The sequence below is a fragment of the Channa argus genome, chromosome 5 (genome assembly GCF_033026475.1).
Source record: "Channa argus isolate prfri chromosome 5, Channa argus male v1.0, whole genome shotgun sequence".
Taxonomy (NCBI): Eukaryota; Metazoa; Chordata; class Actinopteri; order Anabantiformes; family Channidae; genus Channa; species Channa argus.
Window position 1 is genome coordinate 4,211,432 of NC_090201.1, and position 10,503 is coordinate 4,221,934.

The 10,503-nt window shown below is 43.8% G+C and overlaps 1 protein-coding gene across 18 annotated transcripts in view; it reads left to right on the top strand.

Moving 5' to 3' along the window:
* Positions 1 to 4,274, top strand: part of plekha6 (pleckstrin homology domain containing, family A member 6) — an 89,707-nt gene extending 85,433 nt beyond the window's left edge. For all 18 annotated transcript variants that reach the window (XM_067503378.1, XM_067503377.1, XM_067503371.1 and 15 more), the window contains one exon: positions 477 to 4,274. The gene's annotated coding sequence lies outside the window, so the exon portion shown is untranslated. The remainder of the gene's footprint in view (positions 1 to 476) is intronic.
* The last annotated feature ends 6,229 nt before the right edge of the window (positions 4,275 to 10,503 follow it).

A 10,503-nucleotide genomic window follows, 5' to 3' on the forward strand; every position in this document is an offset into this window, starting at 1 on the left:
TTCTCTGGAACTGCATATGCCAAATGCAAGCAGGCATGGAGAGAAAATGAAAACTCCACCAAGAAAGGCTTATAGATTCAAACTGGGGACCTTCTAGCTGTGAGGTGGCTACTACTCCACCACCATGCGGTCCTAAAGATCTCATAATGAAGTTATAAGCTTTAGACAACAAGCAAGTTGGACCAGCTGTTATTATTTAAATTTTTTAAGAAGTAGATACAATCCACATTACCTCAAAATATCTTGTGGTACATACAGTACCCTGAAAGAAGAGCATTTCAACTATTTTTAAAAACCTTGAATATAAACAGTAAAACCTATGATTACCCAAACTTTCTAATTTTCTTAAAATGAATAAGTGAAAATGAATATGTCTTTCATTTAAGTAAACAGCACTCAGTGTCTAATGACACAATCTAATCTGATCTTGTCTTGTCTATTTTTGTTTTTTTGTTTTTGCCTCATTCTCTCTATAGCTCAAGCCCTTGCTGCTATCAAGTTTGATGGAGCTTCTTTCTGAGGATTCACTGGGCAAACATTATTTTTTAACACCTAAATGGATATGACAAAGCATGAACACCTATCAAAGGATCAACTCCATCAACTCCAATTTACCCAGCCCACAACATTCTACCACTTTGAGAGTCCTGTGACCGCAGAAGGCCCCAGATTTTCCCAGCTTCATGTAGTGTAACATTTCTTTATAATTTAGCTCAGGACATAGTATACAAAGTAAAGATTATTGAAATTTACATGGAAACACTCAGATGCCCACACTAATGAACGAGGAAAATAACTGCAGTCAAAGAGAAAGTCAAGAGAGAATTTGGAATGAGGATGAATGTCACTGAGATTGGCTAGTAGACAAAAGACCCACTAAAACCTATGAACCTATGAGAGGCTATGAACATGCCAAAGGAAGACATGCATCAATAGTTTGTGCAGCTCAGTGATAGACATTTTCTGAAACTTTCAAAATTGACCAAAACAAAAAGCCTCTCCCCCTTTGTATAAGCTCCTTCTGAACTCACTGTGATGCCTGTTCCACCCAGACCTCCAGCCCTACACTGCTGTCAGTTGCACTCATATGCAAGCATTACACACATTTGATTGGGTCTGATTTCATTGGGTATCAGAGAGTAAAATCCCTGATGCAGTATAAGGAATAGACATTTGCATTCTAGTAAGCAGGTGTTCCCCACATCTGCTTACTAGAATGCAAATGTACAAATATACAAGCTTATAGACCTATATATTCTGCACGGTCATAAATTGTTGATGGGAAGTTATTGTTGCAACCATCTTATTGGTTACTCTATAAGTAATTTAGACTTAATTTTTGTATTATAACAGGCAGCTTCATAGCCTGCTTTGTATGCTACAATGCCATAGAGGATATATTTATGCTTCAATGTTATTGTCAGCATGTTTGGGGGGTATACTTCAACACAAATAACTTAGCCAAAAAACCTAGAGACTATGTGCACAGTAAGGAATCACTTCGTTCCTTTTCTCTAAACTGTTTTGACTTAAAGAGGTTTTGAAACTCAGGCGAGTGCTGTCATACAAGAAGTGGCATGTTCCTCCTCAGCGCTGTGAGTCGAACATCAAAGAGCATAGCAGCTACAAGTAATTACATATTTGCTACATCATTTGTATTTAATTTTTTACAAATAATTAATTCCACGTAACAGCAGGCAGTGACACAAATTTTCTGTGCCATATCTCAATAAACACCTGTCCAAGAGAATAAAAAGTAATCCTGAAAGACGAGACAAGTTTCAAGACATCTGTGAATAGAGTCCAGAAGCTTTTTACTAGTTAAATATAGGGCTTTTGGTTAAGTTTTTCTTCAATATGTATACGTGGCAACTACACTATGGTTAAAGTGGGATTCAGTTTTAGCATAAAACATTGTATTAGGCATATGTGTAACCCCACCAATACACATTGTCTGCAGCATCTGGGTTTGGTAAAATCTTTTTGCATTAATCATTAAACTCTTGTGATTGTCTACACGTATATAAGTAAAGTATGTTGGATGTGTGTTTATAAATGTGTTATGTATGAGGAAAGTGAAAAATAGAAGTGACCTTAGAAAATACTTATCTGTGTAAGGAGGAGTTATAAGTACCAATGCAGTCATTATAGAGGGAATTATATGCTGGATACTGGCATGTAAGATATATCCCAACAATATCTCTACCTGTTATGGAGTAAGTCTATGTTTGTCTGTGTGTTTTATCTTGTGATGAATAGACATATTAATGGCATAACTTAAAAAAGTAATTTGAACTTCAGTTAAAAGCAGAGATTGACAAAAAAATAAAGATTTTACATTTTCAATTAACAAAATTAAAATTCACCAATAATGCATCGATTAAAGAATAGGTTCACAGTTTTCAAAGTTCGTCTTAAACAACTAGCAAATGCTAATTTGAACATTAAAGCATGTTTTGCTTGCTGCAAGCATTCCTTTGTTTATACAGGCCTTTAAGTGATCCCTCCGAAAAATGCTTCCTATGTAAATTATGGGTGACCAAAGTCCTGCATCTTTGGAATACTGTATTTTAAAATGTTTCCAAAGACCAATACATAAGGCTATATATTTCCAAATTCATTACATTAAGTGAAAAAGTTAGAGTTTAATTAGTGGTACAAATTGTGTTACTTTCTTTTATCAGCAACAGTCTAAGGACATCCAAACAGGGAATTTTATGCTAATAAAAATATCTTCCTACTTTATATAGGAAGATAGCTACTTGATTTCAAAATTACACAAAACAAGGACACTGAATGTTGTTCCTCATCACTTGTGTTTTTAAGAAAAGAAATGCAGGAGGAATAATTACAGCAAGCCAAATCTCTTATGCTTATGTAGGCACCTGATTGTTGTTTCAAGATAAACAAGTTGTGAATCAATCATTTCAAATAAACTATTTTAATGAACATACAGTACAGTATTATTTTAGTAAAGTTCATTTTTTTATTGTCAGTGGCATTAGGTAGTAAAGAGTGTGTTGGCATTATGGAATTGATACACGTTTTTAGTGTGTCATTTCCACCCGTTCCCATTCACGAGTCTATAAAAGTGCAGCTTTGTCCCTTGTTCCTTCTGTGTCACATGCTGACGCTTCTGGTACCCATTTGCGGTGGTGATTGGTGCTCGGATCTTTCAGTGTAGTTGTATTGAGTTGTGAATGTGATCTTTAGATTGGATTAATGTCTGTTGCTCATACGGTTCAAATTCTTAGAAAACCATTATAGTCTGTATTCTAAAAAAGCAACTATTTCATTCTGCATTCAACTTTTTGACAGATTTATACCACACACACTATCTCTCTTTCTCTCTGATACACACACACACACAGCGTTTTGTTATGTGTATTTCCATGATGTTATTTCACTTACCATTTACTCATCTTCAGAGATAATGCTACAGAAAATGAAGAAAGTGTCATTTTATTTTGAGAGCAGTGAGTGGCTATTACTACGCAAAAACAAAACAAGGATTTAATAGACTACTTCTATTTTTTGTTTTAAGTTTTTTTTTAAATTTTGAATCCGTTCAAAAGAGGCAGTACATATTTTTTTAGATGCATAGATATTCAGTGAAAAGTTGTCAGGGTGAATTTTTACACTCAATAACTCAATAATAATGTTTTACATTTTTCACAAGCAAGATTTTTTTAATGCTCTTGAGGATTGTTTGAAGGAGCAAAAAAATAGATATTTTTGAATTAATTGGAATCTGATGTGTTAAGAAATGACAACCAAAAGGTGGTGTCAAATATTTGATACTAAATGTAGCATTTGTGGACAATGAATATAAAGAATATTTACATTATATACTGTACAATGGTCAATTTATTCAATATTTTGGATTTCATTTACTGTATATCCTATAACCACATGTAACCATTAATACTTTGGGGAAAATAGAAAAATGGCTTGAACTATGCAAATGGATTTAAAAATTTATGCTTGCTTTCAGAAAACCTTGCAATAAAGTGAATGTATAAATAATGTGTTTCTCTAGATGCTTCTGAATTTATCACAGTATTTTGTATGATAAAACATGTCATGCTGTCTAAAATGACTATATATCTCCTGCTGTTATTTTATTCAAATTGATGATGATGATCTTCACTGCCAAAAAGACTACTGAAGTTAACTGTCCAGTCAGCTCATTACCAATAGACTCATTGATGATATTCTGCAGTCTTTGTTATATCAAACTGTATGTCTGAATAAATAAAGTGCAAAAATAAAGAGACTGGATTTCTTTACATTCAAGCTTAGAAAAGGTCTGGAAAGGCAAGTTGTATTTGTGGTTCAGACCAAATTAATAATTTAAAAAAACATATTACAACTCAATGGAAATCTATGCAGTGTTTTGTAATAATGTTGCTTAAAGAAGATATGTATAAAGTAAATTATTGGAAGTGGTGGAAAGTAAAAGTACAAGTACTTGTACATAGACATTAATGCTTTTAAATGTCACTCAGACTGCCCTATATTAAAATATGTGTCTGCTTCTAAAAAAAAAAAACTCCTCCAGATGACATCACATAGAGGAGTTTTTTTATCATTAGTATTTCAGATGATTTCATCTGGGGGAGCTCTGGAAAAGGAGGTTGGCCATGATTACAAACTAGTGTGAACAATGGATGACATAATCTGAACTGAAGGTTCTTCCAAGTGATGTCATCTGGAGACATTTTACGGTTGAAGTAAAGGGATATTCTGACACAGGTAAGGGAGGGAAGTTTTATGGTATTCGTGGACTACGGAAACTAGAACCAAAGGAAGTAAGTTCATAATAAGTGAATCGTCCTTTAGGTAGAATTATCTACGGCTCATCATTCTAATCAGAGCTGCATTACACTTTACAATCACATTACTTTACACATTTTATAATTTAACACTCTGTTTTTTCATGAAAAGGAATCACTTGTGAGACAGGAATTGCTTCACTAAATGTGAAGTGAGTGGGAAATCAATTAAATCTAATAACGAATTAAGTGCAGTTGAGGCAGTTACTGTCAACATTTACAACACCCACTATAATAACTGTATCTGTACCTAGCAATAATTTTGATAGAAAATCTGAAATTTGGTCCAAAACCCAGAAACTTGGATAAGGCACTAGAGGACTGTACACAATAACAAACAGAACTTTTTTTTCAGTTTTACAGTTTGGGTAAAAGTTTATGATGAATGACATTCAAATATTCTGTGTTTGGTTATGGTAACCATGTGCTAGATTTGCTAAATGCAAGTTTAGCAAATGCAAGTATAGGCAAAAGTTCTATAGTTCACAGTTCTTTTTACGAATCAGTGTCAATTTGAGAATAATGCTTGTCACAAGAATATAAATTGTGACACGCAGTAACATCTTCAAAATGTACAGTCAGGTCCATATTGTCAATAGACAATGACAAAGTTTTCATCATTCTGGTTTGTATACTCCACGGTGGATTTGAAATGAACTAATCCTAATGTTGTTTATTAGTAGAATCTCAGCTTCAATTTAATAATTTGGTCAAAATTATTTGAACTGTGTAAGAATTACAGCCACTTCTTATTCGTTTATTTAAATGCATTTGGTGGATTAAAAATGTTTGGGCACATAATTGCAAATTATGTGGCAATGATGGCGCAGGACTCTTGTCTTGTCTTAGTTACTTTGTTTTCTTCCACAGTTATGGTGGTCCTTACTCCCGGGAAGAACTCATGAACATCAGAGGTACTACTCCTATGTTATTTCCGACTTTTGTGGCTTCTACCGCAGATTTACTTGCTGTTATGATTAAGGAGGCTTGCAACAAAGTGAGGCCCAGCAGAAGAGGTAAACTCTCACGTGTGCTTGTGCCTCTCCGCCGACGCAGATTACGCATCGCGCTCCTGGGTATAGCCTCTTTAACGTGCGCTCACTTTACAACAAAATTGAAGATCTGACTCCGACTTAACAAAAACAAAGAATTATACGTCCTGTGTTTTGAGATTTACGGAAACGTGGCTGTGTGATCTTATACCGACTCGATGTAGCTGAGTGTATTTCAGAGAGAGAATTTACAGAGCGGACAGACACACGGAGCTCTCCGGGTAAACAATGGGAGGTGGAATCTGTTTTGATATCAATAGTGGCTGGTGCAACGATGTTTAGGTACTATCTATGCACTGCTCCCCGCCTTTTTTTCACCCCGTGAGTTCTCCTCATTAATGCTTGTTGTTGTTTGCAGCCTGCCAGGCGCAGCGCGCGCTGGCTGACGAGATACTATGTGTGGAACGGACAAACCCAGAAGCCTTCCCCTAGGAGACTTTATCAAAGGTAATCTCTCTCACAAACTCCCCAAATACTAACACTTCATTAAGTGCTCGACCAGAGTGGGGAATGCACCAAACCTCTCCTCTGGCTCCCGGCTACATGTCGAAGTGTCCTTGGGCAAGACCCTGAGCCCCAAGTTGCGGGTCAGGTGAGCACCTTGCATGGCAGCCACCGCCATCAGTGTGTGAGTGTGTGTGTGTGAATGGGTGAATGGGAATCAACATTGTAAAGCGCTATATAAGCGACTATTTACCAAACTTTTGGGCTGAAACAGATTAAAATCCTCCCAGATAACGCCCCTCATCTCACGGGCAGTCGCTCACTTTTTCAAGTTGCACTACCTCCCATTCCACACTCACTTTCTGTACATAGCTTCTTTTTCATTTTTGTTGTGTCTTATTCTCTCTGTGTACATACTTCATTTCATATGTTTTGTGTGTCACACCTTTGAATTTTAACTTTATATTGTAGCACCCCACGGCTTATGGGAGCAACTGTGGGAGGCGGCGAAGCAGAAGCTAAGGCTAACCCTAACTGACTTAGCTAGCTAGCTAAACGGCTAGCATAAGTGCTAGCAGGCTAATAAGTCCAAAATGTCCAAAATGACAGACAGAAGGGAGAACACTCGTGCCCCATACACCGCACGACTCCAAGTGGCTTAGCAGGAAGTAATGATAAGGAAAGTTATTGTCTTTTTACAGCTACCTCTAGCAATAGAGATAGCTGGGCTTTATTTTGAACACACAAACAGTTGCCGGCCACCGTGAAGGCTACTCCTATACACAGCACTTTCCCTCACGGTGCCGGCCAACACATACCGCCGGTCTCTGTAGCGGCCCACTCGCCGTGCCAGACTCAGTCCTTAGTCCATCATTGTCCATGCTGGCACGGGGAGTGGCAGACACAAGGCTGTCTTCCTGTTCATTCACCTGAGTAGGAGACCGAGGATGGTACGGTGCCAGCCGATATCTATGCAGCACCACCCTCCGACCTCGCCCCGGCATGCAGACCCGATACACCACGTCAGAGATCCGGTCCAAGATCTCACCGGGCCCCTGCCAGTGGCTGGTGAGTTTTGGTGAGAGCCCCCGCTTCCTTACCGGGCAGTACACCCAGACCTTGTCTCCCACTGAAAAAGGGTGACCATGGCAACGTCCATCGTACGCCCGCTTTTGTCGGACCCCAGCGTCCCCTTGAGATTCTCGAGCCAGCTGATGAACCACACTAAGGCGCTCCTTTAGCCGCCTGAGATAATCCAACTCTGGGCCCCCAACAATTTCAGGCTCCGGGGGTGGCCCAAAAACCAAGTCCACTGTAGTCCGGAGCTCCTGCCTGAACATCAATGCGGCTAGGGTACATTGGCTGGACTCCTGGACAGCAGTCTGGTAGGCCCACAGGACCAGAGGTAGGTGCTGATCCCAGTCTTTCTGATGCCGACTGGTTAGGACAGCAAGCTGGGTTGCCAGGGTGCGATTAAACCGCTCCACCAGTCCATCGCTCTGAGGGTGGAGTGGCGTGGTACGGGTCTTTTTCACCCCAAGCCGCTGGCACACCTAAGCAAACAGCCGGCTCTCAAAGTTCCGCCCCTGATCACTGTGCAGTTTGTCCGGTACGCCGAACTGGGAGAACATGTCCTCTACCAGGCGCTGAGCCGCTGTGGTGGCAGTCTAGTCCGGCACTGCATACGCCTCGGGCCACTTTGTGAAATAGTCCATTGCAACCAGGATGTAGTGGTTGCCGGCCTCAGTAGCGGGAAAGGGGCCCAGGATATCGACGCCGACCCTCTCCATGGGGCCCCAACCAGGTACTGGTCTTGGAGTTCCCGAAATGGCCAGCCCCGGCCGACCCATGGACCCACCGGAGTACCTCCGACCGAAGAGCACCGGGGACCAGGAGCTGCAGGCGGTCAACCCCCCCACCTGGCGCCCGCCACCGCCGGTAGAGGATACCATCACAGAGCTCCAGGCTGTCCCACTGGTAGTGAAGTATTTTGATCTCTGGCCCTTTTGCTGAAATGGCCTGCCATTCCGGTCGTTGTCGAGTCTCCAGCCAGCTCCGTACCTCAGCCAGCACTGGATCAGTCTCTTGGTGCTGCTGCAGCTGCTCTCTACTGAATTGCTCCCCCTCCTCAGCGGCGACGCCTGGCTGTGCCGCAGCTGCTGATGGCCCCAGCTCTCGTTCTTCATGGCGACGACAGTAGCGGCACTCGTCTGAAAGACAGGGGCGTCGGGAGAGGGCGTCGGCATTGCCATGCTGTAGCCAAGTCAGAGAGGCGTGATCGGTCCTCAAGGTGAACCTGGTGCCAAGAAGATACGGTCTGAAGTGTTGTACAGCCAAGACCACCGCCAACAGCTTTCGCCTAGTGACACAGTAGTTGCGTTCAGCCCGACTCAGACTGCAGATATAGTAGGCCGCCACTCTTTCTCCTGTCTCTCCCCCTTGGGAGAGTACCGCTCCGATTCCCACTCCCCTGGCATTCGTATCCACAACGAACGGCGGCTGGGGGTTGGGGTATGCCAGGACAGGAGCCTCTGAGAGGGCTGTCTTCAACTGCTGGAAAGCCACCGAGCAGGCCTCCGACCACTCGAACCGCCGGCCTTTCTCAGTCACTCGGTGGAGAGGACTGGCGATGGTGGCAAAGTCTTTTACAAACCTCCTGTAGTAGGAAGCTTTGCCAAGAAAACTCCTCAGCTCACTCGTGGTGGTCGGCTGGGGCCACTCCTTAATTGCGGCCAACTTCGCCTGGTACGTGGTCACCCCACGCTCGCTGACCACGTGCCCCAGGAACTGAGTCTCTCTGGCCAGCAAGTGGCATTTTGCTGGGTTAAGCCGCAGTCCAGCCTGACGTATGGCCGTGAAGACTCCTGCGAGGTTGCTGATGGCGTCCTCGAAGCCCTTGGCGTGCACCAGCAGGTCGTCCAGGTAGACCACGCAGCGGCTCCGAGGAATGTCCTTGAGAACCTGCTCCATCAACCGTTCAAAGGTGGCAGGGGCATTGCACAGTCCAAAAGGCATTACCTTGAACTGCCACAGTCCTTGCCCTATGGTAAAAGCAGTCTTTGGACGGGCCTCTGGTGCCAGCTGCACCTACCAGTACCCGCTACGTAAGTCCAAGGAGCTGAACCAACAGGACCCAGCAACATAATCCAGGGCATCGTCGATGCGGGGCAGGGGGTAGGAGTCTTTTCTCGTTACTGCGTTTAAGCGCCTATAATCCACACAAGGGCGCCACTTCCCAGTCTTCTTCCGCACCATGACCATTGGTGCAGCCCAGGGGCTTTCCGAGGGCTCGATAATGTCGTTAGCCACCATGCTTTCGATCAGTTCCTGGGCGGCTTGGCGTTTCACCAGCGGCAGTCTATGGGGCCGCAGGCGAATGGGGGGCGCATCGCCAGTGTCAATGTGATGCTGCACCAGACCCGTCCTAGCGCAGTCCTAGTCCCTGGCAGCAAAAATGTCCTTAAAGTCCTGCAGCAGCCAGCTCAGCTGCTCCCGCTGTGCTGCATCAAGGTGTCCTCCGTTCCGCTGCTCTAGCTCTACAACAGCAGCAGCAGTCTCATCAGAGGGAGGTACAGGGGCAGGAGGGGGCGGCTGTTCAGGAGCTTTTGGCGTGGCTGTGCGGCTCCCACGGCGTCTCTGTTGTCTCTCCTGCCCGACTTGGGCTGGAGAGCGATGGTCTCTGTGAGGCTGCTGGGGTGTGCCGGCCCTGGCTGTGCGGCTCCCACGACGTCTTAGGGATTCTCCAGCGGCGCCCTGGCCTGACCAGTCGACGCATGCCCCCCAGCGGGCCAGCAGGTCCAGACCAACAATGCACTCCTCTCTAATGTCCGCAAACCAAAACTCATGGCTCATCTGTTGCGCCCCCACCACCACAGGTAACAGTTTCTTGCCTGGCATAATTGTCTTTTCTCCCGTCACTGTGAGCAGTTCAGTAGTGGTGGGGGTCCAGTCCTTGGGGAGAGGACCAGCTGTCCCTGGCAGTACCCCCTGCCGCACTAAGCCGATGGTGGATCCCGTATCCACTAGCACACTGCAAAGCCGCCCCGCGATGACACAGTCTAAATACAGTCCCAAAGCGGCTCTGCAGCGTCCCACTGTGGGGCAATCTATTTGGAGGGGTGGTTGGGAGCGGGATGAGGGGTCCCTCACTGCCTCATCCCGTATCTGTTTCC